This window comes from Phasianus colchicus, chromosome 1 (genome assembly GCF_987193195.1).
Source record: "Phasianus colchicus chromosome 1, bPhaCol1.hap1.1, whole genome shotgun sequence".
NCBI lineage: Eukaryota > Metazoa > Chordata > Aves > Galliformes > Phasianidae > Phasianus > Phasianus colchicus.
In genome coordinates, this window is record NC_143436.1 from 148,792,613 (window position 1) to 148,813,639 (window position 21,027).

Genomic DNA, 21,027 nt, shown 5'->3' on the forward strand with positions numbered 1-21,027 from the left:
CAGACATAAAGACCAGGCAAACAATTTTAATTTTAGTGCTTATTTTTCCACACCCCTTCACTCTGGGAGCATAACAAAAAATCAAACAATCAAAGCTCAGATTCTAGAACTGCTTTGTTGTTTTTTGATGTTTTTTGGTGTTGTTTTTTTTTTTTTAATATATTTCTTCCAACAAGAACAAACTAAAAAATGAAAAAAAGATTCTTTCATTAATATTTCTAATAAGAGCATAATATCCTCATGCATTTGACTCTCAAATTACCCATAACAAAACATGATTCAACAGCAACTTGATTTGTTATATGTCTGATTATCAGTCATTTATTTCAGATTTCTATATATGGACTTAATGTATTTTAGAGCCCATTGTGACACTTCACACTGTACTCTCCACAGTCTGGATTCTCCATATACATCCTTGTTTTCACTACCACTGAGCCAGCAGTTAGTCTCAATGTCTAATTTTGTCTGGGCTCTTGAATAAACTTCTCGGGTAGTTATTATGTGAAAGAAAGGCGGATTATTTTAGTTTAAGATTATATTCATGACTTTTAAAGCTAGATATAATGTTAAGATCAGAAGTACAAGTAAATAGTACAGAGTTCTACTAGAAGCAAGATCCAAAGCAACATTAGCAGACTGCAAATTAAGGCTACCGACTCCTAGATGATATACACTATACATTTTTTCAGTACAGAAAACATTCTGCTAGGGCAAAATTATTCAAAAATAGTCAAACAAAAACTCTTAGCAAGGGCCATAGATATTTAGCCTATATGATGATTATGTAAAAATTGAGATGTCAGTTAATAAATACATCAATGAATTGTACAGTTTCAATTCTGGCATGTTCATGAGAGATATGGAGAAAGTAGCAGGGTTTTTGGAAGATGGGATTAATATAAAAGGATATGTATTTAAGATGGATTATATTCCTCAAAAAATAAAATCAAATTATTGCATTTCTTTTCATCTTGAGCTAAGCATATTCATACCGTTCTGAAAAATGATGTAGTCTTTTTGAAATAAATAGGAAACACAGAGCCTGTTCACAGTGAAAATAGTTTCATGCTTATAGAAAAATAAAATAACTACAGAGCTCCTAGAACCATTTCCTCAAGGATCATGACACCTTATTTTATCAGTTCTTTGGGAAATATGGAGATAATGAAAAAAATGTTTTGATGCTATCTTTTATCAGAAGAGACACATTCTAAAAGATAGGTAAAGCACACTTTGGATAAGGTTAAGAAAGGCTAAGAAGAACTGCCCATCACCCATACAAAGAAAACGATATGCACATGTTCGGTATGCTCTTGGGCCACTCCATTTTGCAGTAGATTTTTTCTTTCAAAAACAATAAACTGTCAAAAGTAATATTAATGAACAAGAATTAATTGTAAACAGTGCATAAACAATAAAACAAATATCCAACCTTCCAGAAATTTACATAACTTTTTAGTCAGAAAAAAAAAAATAATAATAATAATAATAATGCTTTACTAAATTTTATATAAAAGAAGTAAATAATAAAACAGGAAAATATACAGATGATGAAGCATATAGCAGCTAAATTTGTTTATCAGAATATTTCCTCACCTACAACTTCCCTCTACTTTGCATTTAGCTAATATAAATTTTTTTCCTTACAGAGAAAGATAATTGTCTTCAATCTGCTTTACTAAGTACTATTTACTTCAGCTCTAGTGTTTCAGGAGGGAAAAATATTATGGATTTCACAACATGAATTAATCACAACAATTTATATGCATAACTATCTTTTAGTGTCTTTCAGAAAAAAATGTTTTTTCAACATTGCTTTCCATGTTTTTGTGCAGTCCCCCTGTCCTTTGATTTAAGCTTCTCCACGGAATGGAGGTAGCAAGAAACCAACTCCAAAAATATTTTATATTGCTCAGCTAGTAATTGGTGTTCAACAGTTTGTATATTTGGCAGTTTGCTGTCAGAATATAGATTATAAAATGCACATTCTGGTTGAAGTATGCTGTTTCATTTAGAAATTTACACAGTTATTTTCTTACAATTTCATTGCATTTATAAGCACGTATTGCTGTGAAAAGAAAATCAGATATTAGGGATTTATAATGTATGTTTCCAGTATATTTAACTTCTTTTCTTTTTTTCCTTTACGAAAAAGATTTGACTAAGGGATTATGAGGGAAAAAAATTAACAAAACTGAGTATTCTCAACTATTCACATTCTTCCTGTTATTCCATGTTTAAATCTGAATAATTTTACCTGACTATTCAAGGAACTGAGGTTTGGGGTAGAATCTTTCTTAAGTTTTTATTTTTTTTCTAGCTGGAGTGATCATAAAATTTACTGTAATGGTCAGTTAGAAGTCAGTGTTCATCACGATATAATTTAATGTAACTGGGAAATTTAAGCTTGCAGGAGATCCAAAATGTTTATTAACAGGCACACATTTTTTTTTTTATGGAAAATCAAGAAACTTTATCTGATTTTCAGAATTCCTCATTCTCTTTTTTTTTTTTTTTGGTTCCTTATTCATAAACTTGTACACTGTAGTGTCTTCACTTGTTCTTATAACATTCTCTACCTTATTACTCATTTTTTTTTTTATTTGCTTGTATGTTTGTTTCTCAAAATCCCATCTGTATTCCTAGACTTTCCAAAATGTGAGGTCTTCTTTTCCATTCTTGCCTATTGCCCAAGGAATTTGTAATTTAATTGAAGATTGTATATACACATCTATATTTCTCCCTTTAGAGGTCTCCCACATACATTATTTTCTGAACTACTTAATCCACACTTTTTGATGTTTAATTTCTGGCCAGGTCACTGTAGAAGATGTTGCTTTTCACTGCTGATTACTTCTCAAAATAAATTGCTGGTGCCTGAAATCATGTAACAATTTTGCCCTTTTTGTATGGAAAGGAAGAAAAAGATTCAAAGCACTTTTTGACATTCAAGAATAAATCATCAAATATTCAGAACTGATTTAAGATAAATTTCTACATAATTGTCATGAACAGGTACCCTTTGATAGAACAGGAATATTTGCAAGAACCACAAATGCTTTGAAATGATGTGGAAAAAAAAATAATTGTATAATTAAATGTAGGAATGAATCTCAAGGAATAAAGGTTATTAAGCTTGAGGTCCAGATTCATTCTTTCTGTTTTAGGTGACTATTTGATAAGTTATCACAGTAATCTTCATAAAAAGATAGGTATATTTTATTAAAACAAACACCTTTCTGGGAGGTTCAATAGTGAGGTGGAAGATAAAATTGTTTTCTAGGTGTTATGATACACAGAGGCACATGCTTTTTTAATGCAATCTCAAAAAAATGACTTTTGTATTAAAGACTTTCAGTGTAAAGTAATGTGCAAATATAATCTATGGCATTGTGAAATGAGCAAGCAAGTTAAGTAGATATTAGTCTGTTATATAAAAAGAAAAGACATTCCAGCTCTAAGATGAAGTATTTAAATAGATATTTAATCAGAGTAGTTAACCAGTAATGACACTAATTAATCAAGAAGTGAAATCACATTCACCTTTTAACCCCTCCCCCACACCAAACCCATTCAATTTTGAAAGAGATTGATTGCATTTATACAAAAAGTCAACACTAATTTAATTATTATGAGACAATGTCAAACTGTTAATTTGGTAAATATCAGAAATAGAGTCCTTGCTCATACTGAAGTCTTAAGCAGCCAATAGGTGTTTTTCTGTGTAAGGAATACAGGATTGGATACTACTTGAATAACAAGGAGCTATAAACTATCCTGTAGGATAGGTGAAAAGATCCCCCATGAAAATTTAAAAAATGGTCTTAATATTTTCTTTTTTTAGAATAATAATAATAATAATAATAAACAAAAACAGACAACAAAATCTTAAGCACATAAGCATATAAGCTTACCAATATAAAGATTTCAACCTGAGACTCATTCTTATACAGAAAATAAAAACAGTTTTTACAGCAAGGTAAGATCATTTTTTTCTGATACAAAGACATTCTGAGATAAAGATGAAATTCTACAGAAAAATAGAAAAGAGGAGAGGAGAGGAGAGGAGAGGAGAGGAGAGGAGAGGAGAGGAGAGGAGAGGAGAGGAGAGGAGAGGAGAGGAGAGGAGAGGAGAGGAGAGGAGAGGAGAGGAGAGGAGAGGAGAGGAGAGGAGAGGAGAGGAGAGGAGAGGAGAGGAGAGGAGAGGAGAGGAGAGGAGAGGAGAGGAAAGAAGGAAAGGAGAGGAAAGGAGAGGAAAGGAGAGGAAAGGAGAGGAAAGGAGAGGGAAGGGGAGGAAAGGAGAGGGAAGGGGAGGGAAGGGGAGGGAAGGGGAGGGAAGGGAAGGAAGGGAAGGGAAGGGAAGGGAAGGGAAGGGAAGGGAAGGGAAGGGAAGGGAAGGGAAGGGAAGGGAAGGGAAGGGAAGGGAAGGGAAGGGAAGGGAAGGGAAGGGAAGGGAAGGGAAGGGAAGGGAAGGGAAGGGAAGGGAAGGGAAGGGAAGGGAAGGGAAGGGAAGGGAAGGGAAGGGAAGGGAAGGGAAGGGAAGGGAAGGGAAGGGAAGGGAAGGGAAGGGAAGGGAAGGGAAGGGAAGGGAAGGGAAGGGAAGGGAAGGGAAGGGAAGGGAAGGGAAGGGAAGGGAAGGGAAGGGAAGGGAAGGGAAGGGAAGGGAAGGGAAGGGAAGGGAAGGGAAGGGAAGGGAAGGGAAGGGAAGGGAAGGGAAGGGAAGGGAAGGGAAGGGAAGGGAAGGGAAGGGAAGGGAAGGGAAGGGAAGGGAAGGAAAGGAAAGGAAAGGAAAGGAAAGGAAAGGAAAGGAAAGGAAAGGAAAGGAAAGGAAAGGAAAGGAAAGGAAAGGAAAGGAAAGGAAAGGAAAGGAAAGGAAAGGAAAGGAAAGGAGAAAGAGAAAAGTAAAAGTAGCAAAAAGAGAAAGAAAAAACAAAGAAAAGGAAAAAGGAAGAGAATGCAGAAAGAATAGAGTTGGTATTACTATCAAAGCTACAAAGAAAACAAACATACCTATAGAAAACACAGCAACATAATGTCTCTGACAGAGACTATTGGCCTATGTTAGTAAGAATTATGATTTTCAAATTGCAATTCATTGTTACAGTGACTGTTTGACTGACAATATTTAATTATTTTTGTCATTTGTACAAGTAAATAAAGTCAGGATTATATATTAATATTCACATATCTCTTTTTTAACAGAAACGCTGTGGTGAGTGTTCTGCAGTTTACAACCACAGATGTGATCACAGTATTGTCCTGTGGTGTCAAAAGGAGCAAAATGTGCTGAGATACAAGCAGGATTCTGACAGGTACAAGTATCCAGGAAGGGTCAAGAAAGAGAAAGCACTTACAATTGGGAAAAACCTGACCAGTGCTCAGGTGCAAGAAAAATAAATCTAAAGGCAAAAGAAAGACAGAAGTACTTGCCCTCTGTCCTTTCATTCTGAAACTTTCTGCAATGTTTTACTGCTAGCAGCATGTTATTCATAGAGAAAGATTTCTGATGGGCAGTGCTTTTACAGAGAGGATGCAGGTAAAAAGTATGGATGAGCATAGCCAAAGTGAAGATTTATAAGCTTCATAAGATCAATTCTGTTTGAATCTAAATCTCATGCAGTGCATCAAAACAAACAAAGTGAAAGCAAAACAAATTGACACAACTTGAGCAAAAACAATTCCTTTCAGCATGTCTATTCTTAAATGTGCAATGCAGGACAGTTTAAGAACAGTATGTGTCAAAAAAAAAATTCTTTAGGGAATAATTATTATTTATATTTTAAAACATTGTGACCCACACGTCAAAAACATTTTAATATATTTGGAAGCCAGTTTACAGATGTTTAAGCAAATACCTCTTAAACTGTATCTTCAAAAAGTGACATACTTAAAATACACTTCATATCTTCACTTCATAATAGCAAAATCCTAATTTCTAGTGGAAAATGCCGGCCCTATATAAGAAAAAACTGAAGAACTTCTATAATTGTGTTTTTTATATGGTATATGGTACTGAAAATCATCACTGACCAGCGCCAATGGTCAGAAGCTATGCTAAAACCCTTTTCCATCACAAATACGTAAATTTCACACCAATAATTCTTGAATTCTTAGTTCATATATGTAAATCTGATATAGATGACTATGTTACTTTGATGATTTTTCTGCTCTCATTTGACTTGGAGCAGTTTAGACTCTGATTTTCTGGGAAATAAAAAGTGTTTCTTACTCCATATGGCTGAACATATCACAAAACTAAATGATTACTGCTAAGGACGCAAAATCAAGCTTTTCAATATCAGTCAACATGGAGTAAATTCTAAAACTGTCTCAGAAAAAAACTTAGGAAAGACACTGAGCAGGCGGAATGTCTCTTTCAACTCTTGCAACAACAGAACTGCTGCTAAATTTAAGGTCACTTGAAGTCTAACAGCACTTGGCAAGAAGCTTGACATATTCTCTATCAATTACAGTAATTTAATCATAGTTATCTCACAGTATTAATGTGTATTAGTCAATTTCCTATAATAAGCTTGATTATGATACTTCTCTGCTAGAATTTTAAGCCTCCTTTAAAGAATAATCATGCTCCATAGAACCTGTTTCTTTTCATTGCTTGTGAAAGATGCCCAAGTGATTATCTCATAGGCAAGTGACTAAACGGTGACTATAATATAAATTTCAGTCTTGACAACGTCAAAGGACCAAAGGATTTGGGGCTCCCTAGTTCAAAAAAGACAGGGATCTCCTAGGAGGAGTCCAGAGGAAGGCCCCCAGGATGATTAAGGGCCTGGAGCATTTCCTGTATGAGGAAAGGCTGAGTAATCTTTGTTCAGCATGGGGAAAAGAATCACAAAATCATAGAATTGCTCAGGATGGAAAAGACCATCAAGTTCTCAATCTAACCATACTACCCAACACTAAATCATGTCCCGGAGCACCACATCCAGATGGTTTTTAAACACACCTTGCTTTACCAGCTGGATTAGACTTGATGATTTCTTGAGGTCCCTTCCAACTCCTGAGGTTCTGTGACTTATATAAAACTGTATATGCAGGATACTTAGATGAATGCAAGTTTTTATATTCTTTTTACTTGATCTATCTATCAATCAGAGTTATGGGTGAGTCTATACATTAACCCTTCTCTTTTTCTTTGTTGAAATTATTCTCAAATTAATTGTTGACGACTATTTATTTTTTATTTTTTAGTTTTAATTCTGTGAATTGAAATTTTTTAGACAGCCTTACTTAGAAAAGTCCAGGCTCTCTGTTATTGAGGTTTTAAGATGAGAATCTACTATTTCATTTCATTGATTAAGACATAATGAAAAGGTTATATACTGAATTCTTGAAAAAATATGTAATATATTAAGTGAGTGATAATTACTGAAAAGTAGGAGATTTTTCATAAAATTCTCGCAGATTTTAATATAATTGAACCAGAGTTGAAGCAAGACATTGCTGAAGATAAGTATTCTGTCCTTCAGCTCATGAAGTGGCTGAAGATTTCTGAATTGTGAAAGGGGTCTATATCCTTAACATGGAACCAAGACATTTAAAAGAGGTAAAGGTAGGATATGGTGCCTATTACATTTGTATTTCACATTCATGATGACAAGGGTTGAAAAACGGGAAGGCTTGAAATGTGCGCCATTGCTATTACATAAACGTAGTACATGAGGATTTGTGTACAAAAATAACAAATGTAGACAATAATTCAAGAAATAATATGGTTCACGAATATCCATAATGAAGGACATTATTCTTTACAGTATTGTTAATTGTCACCTTTGGGTGTTTCACATCCATGGCATATTGGCAGCCTGCTGATAATGGTCCAGTCTTCCAGACCACTAGGTTCAGAAAAACAAAGAATCTCACAAAGTGCTAAAATTATTGTAAAACAGTTACCGCTAAACTATACTGAGAATCTGAAACTGACACAAAATCATGACATGAGGAAAAACATCCAGATAAAAGTATTATGAATTTCTTTCAGGAATCAAATCTGACCCTTCAGTTCTCCTGTTGGCACATATTTAGCCTACTGACTTTTTGGCAATTTAGATTTAAGCATTATTTGTGCAAATGGTCAGATCTAGGCTGAGGCCTCTTTTGATTTTAGAAGCTAATGAAACTGATCTTTTACAAATGTACTAATTCAATAGCCAAAATCAATTAATTGATTGGCAGCTCTGCATCACAGTTGAAAGCATGGACTACAAAATAGCTACCATAAGTTACTTGAAGAAGAAGAGCAAAAGAATTAACTCTAGGTTAAACACAGAGGAAAAGAATTAACTTCAAGGCAAACATAACATGGCTTTTTTTTTTTTGGAGAAATGCATTGTTTACAGTCCTTCAGCCACACCTTTTATCTCAGATACTGAGAATATCTACTGTAGCTACTGAAAGTACTGCATGGCGGTTTTGCTCCTCTCAGTTATGAGAATAATTTTATAATATTAACAAGTTTGCTGTCTTCAATACATTTTCCACATCTTTTATAAATTTCTGAATTGCACATTATCTATATTCAGATCCATAATTACCTCCTTTTTTGTTGTTGTTGTTGTTTGTTGTGATGCTGTTCATTTTTCTTTATTATTATTATATTTATTGTTTAGTATCTTCACTACTAGAATTTTTACAAGTCTTTAATGGGGATGGTTTTCAAAAATTTAAGAGTACGTAACTGTTGATTCTATTAAAGAACTCTAAAAGATATTCTGAGTTACTTTACAAAAGGCATTTCAGTGTATCAATCTATATTCTAGATAATCCATTCTTTAAAATGCATCCTCATTAGAATACAAGCTCTACATGCTCCTCAACAAACATGTTGTGCCTTTTTGTCTGTAGATCTCTGGATTTCCTTTGAAATTCTCCAAATATTGACATTTGCCTTTTTAGTGGTAGTGTCTTGGTCACGGCCAAGACAGTTTCAAGTAAAAATATCCAAGTCTATTTTATCCTGGAAGCCTTTTAAAACTCTTAGTATTTCCATGTTTTCTTGGTAATTTGTTAGAGTTCTTTTTATTGATCTGTTCTGAATGTCTCCCAGGAATATTCTCCAATACAAATAATATAATTTCTAATGGTTTTCACATTAAGAAAGGTTTGCATCTGGGACTCTTTCCAAGGTGCTCTGTGTAAAACAGAAACTATAGAGAATTAAAAAAAAAAAAAAAACCCAACAAAACAAAACAAAACAAAACAAAAAAAAACATGCAGATAGTAAAACAAACAAACAAACTAACAAACAACAAAAAAACCAGATAAAATGATCAGAAGATATTTGCAAGTGAATTTACTGCTTTACAAAACAAGCGTAGTATACTAGCATACAGAGATAATAGTTGTTTCTATAAGGTATGCCACTGTATCACAATCAAAGTTTAAAATGGGATATCATCTATTGAAATGTATATATATATAACCTCATATTTGCAGTTAACACTGTGGTTCAGAACACACAAAAAAGCTTTTTGTGATTCACAGTTCTGGTGGAGAGGAAGAAAATGTATGTCTCAACATTTCGCAACCACCCCTAGGAATCTACTGAGCTGAAATCCTTTGTCAAAAATGCATTAAAAGCACATTCCAAGGGATGAAAATCCACTGGCATATTCAAAGAAAATAAAACGTCTGAGCAGGCTTTCTGACTTTTTAACCTACATTCAGTCCTGTCTAATGTAAACAACTTTTGATATAGGTCAAAACACTGAAAATACTATTCTGAGCAAGCTTCACTTGGGTAAACAAGATACTTTGTTTGAATATTATTATTTTTCCCTCTGGTATAATATACTCTTCAAACATGTAAATATATGATTATATTTCAAACATAATATAAGAACATCCTCCTTTCTATTTATCTTGCCAGGATAACATTGTGCCTGTGCACTAATGTTTCAAACATTGATATTTTTAATAATGTAACAAAAAGAATATGTAGTTTCCAGTAAACTTATATATGCATAAACAAAGTTTGAGAAGCACTAGTCGTAAGACCCGTTTGACAGCCTAACTTCTATGCGTGTAGTACATATTTATTATTTATATTGAATCTTTACCTTAATTTATCTTAATTTATTTATCTTAAATAAGATAAATTTAGAATGTATGATTTGAAAACAATTTCCCACTGGATATTTTTCACTACATTGGAATAATGAACAGCTTTGAAGAAATACATCTTTTTACCTGTGCTAGTAGAAAAAGGAAATCATAAAAATAGAGCTGGTACTGTATATGGAAAGCACTGTTTGTGACTACAATACAAGACCATATTTAATTCACAGATATCTGACAGAGATATGTGATTTAACATATATATATTTTTTTAATTTATATGAGATTTCTAAGTTGTTTCTGGAAGTCAATTAAATTAAAACAATTCTAATTAAACTTTGTTTATGTTATGCAAATGGGAAGTCAATTTCTCATCTTCATGATTTTTCCTCAGAGACTACAGTAATTCTGCTGTTAATCATTGTCATCTTATACACAGCTGTACTTTGACGAGAGCCAACAGAATGAATAAAACAGAACACTGGGATATGACGTGGCTCCAGAAGACAGCAAAATATTTGTCTACTTTTTAAACTATTAGAAAAAATGAGTGAGAAAACTTGGGAAAACTTTCAAATGGTTTTTCATTATACTTATTTTTGAAAGCATTCTTAAATTTGGTATTCACTCAACATTTAGCACACATATATATATTTCATACAGAAGAAAGAATTCTAAAGACTAAACATTATCTTTAGTAGGATTCCCTAGTACTGCAGGAGCAAATTTTACCTCAGTAGATAATGGTTAGTAAGAAAGTAGATGACTTTACAATATGAAAGCTACTGTACCTGTAAATTATATTGATAGATATTTGAAACTCATTCTACCAAATCTTAGATAGTTAATATCTGAATTAAGATGTGAAAGGGGCTACCCTTCATTACTGACTGTACAGAGATTTAGATCTTTTTTGGTCTCAATGCCAAGTACAAAAACATGTGCATACTTGTCCAACCTGGATGGATAACTGGCCCTGCTTTGAAAAGGAAATGGGAACGGGAGAGCTCTCATGTCGTTTCAAAATGAATCCTTCTGTGATTCTGGCAGAAAGTAACAGTAGTCCAAAATCACATTGTATGTTCCTTATTCCACTTTGATATTAATTATGCTTCTGGTTGGATTTTTCACTCTGAATGTGGGTCTGTTCCACCACAGTTATATGATATGTGAAAGATGATGTTTAAAACTAGTGTTATTATACCATACAGTGTCATAGCAATTGACATAATTGACAAAGCACCTGGGAAAACTTGGATGAAAAAGATAGTAAATGGTCAGATATTTTGAATATACTGGGAATTATCACAAATAGAATCCTTGATTGCATTTTTCCTGTCTACATAATGGCAGACGAAATTGCCCTTAATTTTCAGATGTTTTGCCCTTTAAATACTGAAATAAGGTAAATATCCTGGAAATTATTTACAAAGTAATTAGAAAACATCTAAAAATATTTGGTTGCTAGCTAGCAATATAACAATCTTTTTAATTTATGCAGCATGATTCCTCTGCTAGCTTCTGACATGTATCATTTCAGTCCTCAGAAGACACATTAAAATCACATTGCATAATGTCTGTTTACATGAAAGCCTGTATACAAAAAGTGTAGTGCAGAGTGTGACAAAATTTCTCCCTGCTAGGCCATACTTCATTATGTCTATTCATTTTAAACAAGTATCTCAGAACTAAATGAACAATAAACAATTTATTTGAAGAGGAGCTGATAGTTATTTCATTCTTCTAAAATATATATGTTGTAGTTAGAAGGTTTTTAGTGGTTGTAGTTTATAAGTTCATAAAATGAAAGCAAAATATTCTAAGATAGAATACAGGAATCTTATGTAAGAGAATGTACATAAAATAAGACAGGAAAAGCATTGCATCTAACATTTTTAAGTTAGAAAATGAAAGACCAGCTGTGTCAGTGTTGGTTTTAGAGTAGGTTGCGCATGTGTGCATGTGTACGTGTGTGTGACTGTGCCTAACTAATAACAGTTACAATGTCACTGAAATATTGAATTGCAGATGTGCATTTAGGCCATGGAGTCATTACATATAAAATCTCAACGTATTATATATGCATACAAATAAATTTTTTTAATAAATATTTCAACACTAGAATGTTGTCAACTAGAATTAAGATTTTTAGTAGCTATTAGCCAAAAAAAAAAGCATGTCTTTTTAGTACTCATTTCATAGTTTATCCAATCATAAATGTAAAATAGCATAGGAGTCACTGCGTTTATCGATAGACATTCCATAATGGAAGCACAGAGATAAAACGATGAATGTGAATATAGATGTCAGAAATACATATAAATATTTAGAATAAATAATGATGAGAACATCAACACACTATTGAATTTTTGCACAGACCAAAGATAAAAACTAAAATCAAAGGACAAACTTATTATTTTGACTGCTATTATTCAGTTCTTCCCACTGTGCTTGATAAGGAATCTCTGCAGTTTCTTCTCCTTGAATTTTGCATGAGACAGGCAATAAGCTTTTATCTTCATTAAAAATGACTATGTATAAAGAATTTAGTATATCTTTGCTCTCTCTAGATATTTCTTCCCTGTTGTTTTCCATTAAATGTAAAAATCTAGCATAAATAAATGTTGCAGTAAGCATCCGTCTTACAGATATGTAGTCAAGACATTTGAATTGTTAAAAAGATAAAGCAGAATGTCCAGATAAATGTCCAAAATCCCACTGTTACTTGAAAAATTTCAGCTGTGTAAAATTCATTTGGTGATATGATTCAGTGATTTTCTTTTTGTTTGGTTTATCAGTAATAAGTAACAAACACACAAATAGCTTAACTTTATATTATTTATATAGTCCATTAATGTGTTTACTTATTTATTTTTACCAGTAGATTCTGCTGTAGTTTAGTTTATATTACAAAATATTATTATTTTATATTACAAATATTATGTGTGTGTCTAACACATGATAGAATGTAGGATAGGAGGGTGCAACAAAAAAGAATTGCTTTAAGATTACTGATTTGTGAAGGATCATGAGTTTAAAGCTCCTAGCTCCTGAACACTGTTGCAATTTTCATTGGATAGAAACAGCACTTGCAGATGTTTCAGGCTCCATACAGTCTAGAGATACATAATTTTGTCATTGACTGAGTAGTAAATGGTTTCCATCTTTGTACCTCAATTAAGTATTGAAGTTAGCTGAGATGAAATGGAACCTATAAGAATGACTATTTTTCTCTTTTTCTCCAAAGAAAGGGTAGATAACTTGTTGATAAGCATTAATAGAAGCAAAATCATAGAATCATAGAATGGTTTAAGTTGAAAGGGACCTTAGAGATCATCTCGTTCCACTCTTCCTGCCATGGGCAAGGACATCTCCCAATAGAACATGTTGTTCCAAGCCCCGTCAAGACTGGCATTGAAAACCACTAGAGAGAGGGCACAAATAACTTATCTGTTGCAATCTCATCACCCACACAGTGAAGAATTCATTATGTCACAGACTGTTTGATATCAAAGATTATAACATAACACCACATCTTAATGGCTTTGGATCCAAAAGCTTTTTTAGTACAGAAGGTAACATGAGATAGAGCTTTTGTTGTTGTTGTTGTTGTTTTGCTTTGTGTGTGTGTGTGTGTGTAATTGGCATATGTCATGGGTATGTCTACAATCTGACAAATGATTTGCCTAAACAGTTTTCCAAATTAAAAGATTGCAGTACACATGGTGGTAGTGTATTCTTGAAAGGGCACAGTCTTTGTGTGCAAGCTATAAGAAGTGTTTTGTTATCAGAAGGAGAAGCTATCTGTTTCTTGTTATCAGAAGGAGTATGCACTAATTTTTACCTGACATTTCATCTTCAGTGTAGCTCACCATGTACAAGAAATATGAAAGAAGCAATCCTCAGACCCTTTTACTAACAAATATTTAATAAAACAGCAGTAGATGTGAAGTGTTGGTGGCCTTGGTACTGAACTGAAACATCTGTAGAAGTACTAAAATACAATATCTATATGTTCAGACACTTCAGAGAATGAGATCTGAGTGTAGTCGTGTACTCCTTATAGCAAGACAATTTAACATTTATCAGTCTACACAGGAACACAAAAACAAACAAACAAGCAAACGAAAACAGCTAAGGGCAAAAAATATTTGAATTACTGCAAAAGCCTCTAAGATATGCTACAAGCTACATTTTCAAAGATCAAGAAGATATACATACTGAACATAGAAATGCAGGCTTCAAGGTACTACATGTTAACTAAATCAAAATATTTTTAATAATTTAAATTTTGTTCCTGTGAAGATGAAGTTTATCTTTCAGAAAGTCAGTGATTACACTTGGGAAGAAAAAAATACTGAATTCTGCAACATTTTATCAGTAAAAACCTCTTTCTCCAACTTTCAGGGACTAAATAATTTGCTCTTTTCAATAAAGTCATTTAATTTTTTATATTGTTCATATAAATAAATAATTAAATATAACCATGTCATAATTATCTACAGATGCATTTAGACCTCAAAGAAGTTACGGGGGATTGAGGATGCTGATATCACACTACTCATGAAAAGATGGGACTCTGTGATAAAATATTTCTTGTTCTGTCTTACATTTGCTTTTTTTTTGCCTTCAAGATATGTTCAATCTACTATGGCCAAACTTCTACCTTTTTCTTTGTTCAGCTATTTTATTCTGATCATTTCATGACTGAGTTTATTTCCTCTGCCCACTCTCTCAATTTCTTTGATGAAATTTCTTGTTGTTGTGCCCTCTTGCTCATACATTTATTGTGGACTCTAGGAAAAAGTCATGAAAAAATCTAGTGAAGTTTACTTTCCTATTGTAACTCCTTCACATATTACCAATGCTAATGCTTCTCATCAGCCTTTTTAAGAGTTTGTTGTTGTTGTTGTTCAGCTGTATTAAAGATTTCAGTGTATTGTTGAACACAGAGCAGATGCCTGTGTTATTCTTCCTCTTTGAATCTCATCATTATAATCTAATGTGCTAATTTAATATCTTTTTTTTTTTTTTTGTCCAGAAAACAAGAAAAAATGATGTATATAATGTGTGGTTATCGTGCCATCCTCTGCAATTTTTTTATCCAATTTATTATGCTGTAAATATTGCCATAATCAACTTGCAACAGAGAAAAGGGTTGTCATAGTTTTTTTTCTAGTAGATACATTAGCAAAATAAATTAAACCTCATAGGTAATTCTAGCATTACCTTCTTAAAAGTAGTCTTAAATAAAGAAAAGCATTACAAACTCTATTTGATTCAGATGAATGGCAATTTCATTCAAAGTGAAATCCTAGTCTGTGCTGTTAATACCTAAGTGCCTGGAGACTTACTGTACACAAATAATCTATATATTTATTACAATCCAAGGATATCTGGGGATCTGAAATATTGTAGATTTGAAAAGTGAGAAGAAGAAACTGAAATAAGAAGGGAAGGTCATAATTATGTAACTGAGTGATATATTAACATTTATTAGTTTTTTCCTCATCTCCAGAATATATTGTATGCCATTTTTATTTGGTGGAACTCTTCTCAGATGTCTTTAGCTGTCTCCAAAATTGTTCACCGTGACAGAATTTCCTTTAAGTTCCACATATATTTACTGAGAATAACAGATGTTTGCAGCTTAAGGAGACTACTCCACACTCACTGGAATCTCAATTAAATTCCTTCTTTCCGTGACATATGGCTAACAATATTCACAGAATTAGCATTTTCAGAGAATATCTTCTGATTCTCTCTCTTCTATTTGCCTTTCACATTTGAAACAAATCAGCCTCCAGGAATTAATTTAAACTAAATAATTTTCTATAATTTATTTATAAATATTATGTTTTTGCTTATTAATTTCCTGTTGAAGACGGCAATATGATTCCAGCTCACTGTATGTTGTACAGTTTAGTTTTGTGACAAAGCTCTCAGATGTGCATCTAAAGCAAATATGATTAATTATCACTTGGCAAAACTATCTGGATTAATAAATGTGATTAAAAAAAAAAAATGTCACCCCAAATATGATAAATATATATTTTATATAGCAACATAACTAGATTTAACTGTGTATTTTAAAGGTGTATTTAGATATTCCAATATTCTTTCTGTTATGCAGAGAAATTTCAAGATATAAACATTCTTATTTCAAGTTAAAAGCACACTGTAAAAAAATAAACACATAATTCATAGGAGAAATTGTTCCCAAAGCAATGCACACAATATAAATACTCAAAGGCTATATAAAAACAGAAATGAAGGGGTCATGAAAATACAGCTCTTGTTAGTTTTTGACAGGTCTCAAGAAAAAAGCTGGTGATTGTAAACTTTTAAGACTACTATAAAGTTGTTGTTAAAGGAGGAGAAATGGTGATCAGACAATGTTGTATAAGTATCTGTGATATAATATAATCTGCAAGGAAGTATATTTTTTGAAAACAAAATTTCTGCTTCTTAGCAAGGATTTTATATTCATATCTTAACAGAAAAATGTCATCTATTTATTTTCACCTGATGAAGGTGGGAAAAAAATATTTTAATAATCTTTGAAGCTCTAAAAAAAGCATTAATTGATATGAATACATTTTTTTAATATTCATATTTTTTACAGAATACTATATGTGGATATATTTGTACTCCTAGCTCTCATGTGGTGGCCCAAGTTTGTTAGGATAAGGGGAAATGGTTTCCCCATAGAAGAGATTTGGATTGGATTGGATATAAAGAAGTTGTTTTTTACACTGAGAGAAGTAAAGGACTGGAACAGGTTGCCCAGAGATGTGGTGGATGCCCCAGTCCTTGAGGACATTCAAGATCAGAATGGATGGTGCTCTGAGCAACCTGATCTAGCTGTAAGTGTCCCTTGTCATTGCTGTGGAGCCAGACTGGATGACCTTTAATGGTCCCTTCCTACTCAAATGATTCTATAACGCTAACTAATCTTTCCATTACCTTTGGCTGTGAAGAAACGTACTTGGTATCAATGGTACAGCATGCCAAGATATATCATCATTGATGTTATCTTTCAGTTACTTAAAGTAGATCAAGTCAGTTCACCTTTATTATATCTCTCAAACAGAACAGTCAAAAATTAACCATCCATGCCATTTATTAGAGTAAAATTGATCCAAGTCTACATTTAAACATAAGCATACACATGTAAAATTTTTCATTCTATGACTCATATTTAAGTAAATTCTTAGTATCACACACACACATACACACAGAGTAGTCACAACGCAGTTATTTTGAATTGAGAGATAAATACTAAAAGGTTATCCATGTGAATACTTTCTGTGTCAGATTTTTGAAGCCTAAGACCGCCATCTTCTCCCATATAGTCCCTGAGAAATCTGAAATAGCATTTTTAGTACTTTATGAAAAGTTTGGGGGAAAAAAAAAAAAAAAAAAAATCATCTGCCCACTCAGATAGCATAGCCAAGACTGATTTATTTCTAAACTCATATTAGCTAATCTAATTCATGCAACTGGCCAGCTAAGAGTAATGCAAAAAGAAATCTCAAAATTGAATATTTGTACATAATCAAGGTTCTTTATTCATGGAAAATCATTCTGGTTAATAGATGGACTATTATTTTTAATTCCGGACAGTAGAACAAAACATAAAGAGTAAAAAATTAGATCAAACACTATGTGTATAGTCATTGTGTTTAAGAAAATATCTAGGAAGGATGAAAGAGTATGAAGTCATTATTTATGTGTGATTATGGAGAACTTTCATCTCTAACAGAAATGCAGTTACGGAAAAATTCAGTACAAACCTACGTAGTTTAGCATCAATTCTGAAGCTACATTACACGGCAGTGTAAAAAGGGGCAACAATTACAACATTAATGAAAGTTAAATTTTCTTACTAGATTTGGTGGTCTTATCCTCTCTGCACATCATAGGAAAAGTATCATCAAATAAAAAAACAATTTCTATTGATTTTGCATATCTTCCTGAAATCCTTGCAGTCTTTGCATTACTTCTACAGCAATAGAGATCAAGATTTGGTGAAGCGTTTCTAGTTCAGAACTAATTTGTGATTGTTCAGCACTGAGACACAGTCCTCAGAAAAATAATGGGGAAATAAGTGAATCAATTTCTTCAGCACAGTAAAACCTATTTTATAGACTGCAAACAAAGTATTCAGATGATCAGATATTTTGACTGTCTGTACAAAATCATATGCAAATGGGCAGATTGCTTTTTGATTTTTATTTTCAGAGACAATTTCATGGAAATCTCAGAAATACAGTTTAAAAAGTGTTGAGCTACAATCTAAAACAGAGAAATCACAATTTCTTTATTGGATTTTAATATCTAATGATATTTCATTAAAATTAATTGCTTGTATTATGCAATCAAAATTTAACATAATTTTCATAGTGATATTTCAAGTCACTGGATATCCTCAAATTTAAGTTTAAAAGGTGCAGGTTGTGTTGAATACAGTGCAGCAATGACATATCAGCCTACATAGGGCTTATGTGTGATAAACATTATTAACGAAGAATATGAGATCTAAGAGATGGAAATAACTGCAATGAACATTTTCAATACTTGAACACTTGTAACTAACTTTAGTTTATAACTAAAGCAATTATTCTGTTTCAATAATAAACATCAACAGCATTTCTAAGGAAATGCCTGTAAGTTAGGATCTATGAATTAATGTGAATACACAGAGCTTCAGAATCACAAAACATCTGGCTTATCACATAGCATGGCTAGCAAAATAACATGCCTTTCTTCGTATCTGACTAGATTAGAAAACCAGAATAGTCACATGAAAAACCTCTATGTGCAATCAGAATTAAACAAAATGAAATAAAGAGGCTTTTGCTTAGTTTGAGAAGGTAAGCCAATCTCTCAGCAGCAATGAAATAGAAAGGGTTTATTTCTTCAATTAGCAACCCCCTAACTTGCATGGCTCCTGGCATAAATAGGCAGACATACTGATCAAAATGTCAGTAAAGCATCACATGACAAGAGAAGTCACAGTGGTATTTCAACACCTGCCCTTTTAACCAATTTTAGGGGGAGATGACGAAAGACAGGAGTTTCCTAACAGACCGTTATTTTACCCATGAAGGGAGAAAAGGGACAGTCACTGATCTCCAACTTCTGATGAGATACTGTGTGCAAAGGAATGGCATTGAGCTGCATGAGGGAAGAATCAGGTTGGGTATTAGATAAAAGTTCTTCATAAGAGAGTGGTTGGTCCCTGGAACAGACTATGCAATTACATAAATGAGTATTTATTCTATGTAGCTATAACCCATAAGCTGCTAGTCATAAGGCAAGAATCCCTCATAACATCTGGGCCCATCTATCTGAATTACTGGATCCTACCTATTGTGGCACCTTTCTCAGTTCTTGCGTAGCATCTTTTTCTCAAGATCTTTTGTCTCGAGAACAGATTCTAAGATAAATTTCCTGGCCTGTTTCCAATTGGGTATTGATGAGATATTTCTGACAGAGAACTTCTGAACATACCAATGTGTGGTACATTTAGTGTAGCCTGAGAACAAAGCACTGTCTACTCACACCTGTTTTTTATAGAGAACAGATGGAATGAGCCCTAAATAGAAAAAGGATACTGTTACAGCCACCAGAGATACCATTCCCACTTTAATTTTCAATATGTTGAGTACCTTCTATTTGTTATATACTTTAATAAAGCCCTTGATTACAGAACTCGGTCCTGGACTCGATCCTATTACTGTAGTTTTGGTGTTAAGCTCCATGGTAATGAGGATAGAGAATTATGAGAACAAGGCATGCTATTCCAGTATTTCTCCATTTCTGTCATTAATTTTATGGGGAGGCTATAGAAATAGCTCAAAGTGGCTATTTGTCCTTGAGATTATCAGTTAGGTGAGATGTATTCTATCCATAACAAATAGCATTTATCATGTAGTTTTCTCCATCACTAATAATAGGGCATTTTTCAGTACCCCACATAAACTATATTTGAACACTCAAAAAAAAAAAAAAAAAAAAAAAATCAAATACCTTATGCAAAGTTGGCCAACTGTTAATTTTATTGCTTGTATCAGTTCAAAAACATTCCAAAATGTAGGAGATAAATGTTCATATATTCATCAACTCTCAAATTTACAAATTTTCCAGATCTGATTTCTAAGTACTATATATCTTTTCTTTATCTGGAGTTTTTTATTCTTTCTGTAAACATGTAGCTGTAATACAAATGATATGTTTAACTTGTTCAGTAAAAGCATGAGATTTTAACATAAGAAATCAGACAGTCTAAGAAATTGTTATGTCTGTGAAATGCTTTACTAACAGACATTATTTATAAATATGAGAAACAAATTAGCAAAAGAAATGGGAAGATTTAGTGCAATGAATGTAGTACTAAGGCAATACTAAAAATACTGAAAAGTATTTTTACTGCAAAGCTTTGCACAGCACATTAAATTTTGTTATCTTCTCCTCTCTAGTATTTCTTTTAATTATTTTCATTATTTACTTTATTTAGACAAAGTCAATTTTTACAGTAATAACTTTCAACAAATATATAAGCTTTTCAGGTAAGGTCCTCATTTATAAAAGTATTTCAAAAATAATAATAAGTACTAAAATCACACATTAACAAAATTTGGCATTTTGAGGCAGATACTGTCTTCTATAATGTTTATGAAATATACACAAGAAATCAGAAAATCCTGTTGTTACACAGTAATTCTGTGAAACCTTCAGGTTTCAGTGCTTTCCTCTAAGAAGCAAAAATAATTTTATCTTTGTTTTATTATCTCACCTGTTTCCTTCTCATTTCACTCTATTTTTTCTCCCTTTTATTATTCTGTAGGAAAAAAAAATAATAATAATAAAAAATAAATAATAAAAAAAAAACCTAATCCCCTTTGTATAATGTGTCCAGAACATTTACAGATGCATTCAGAA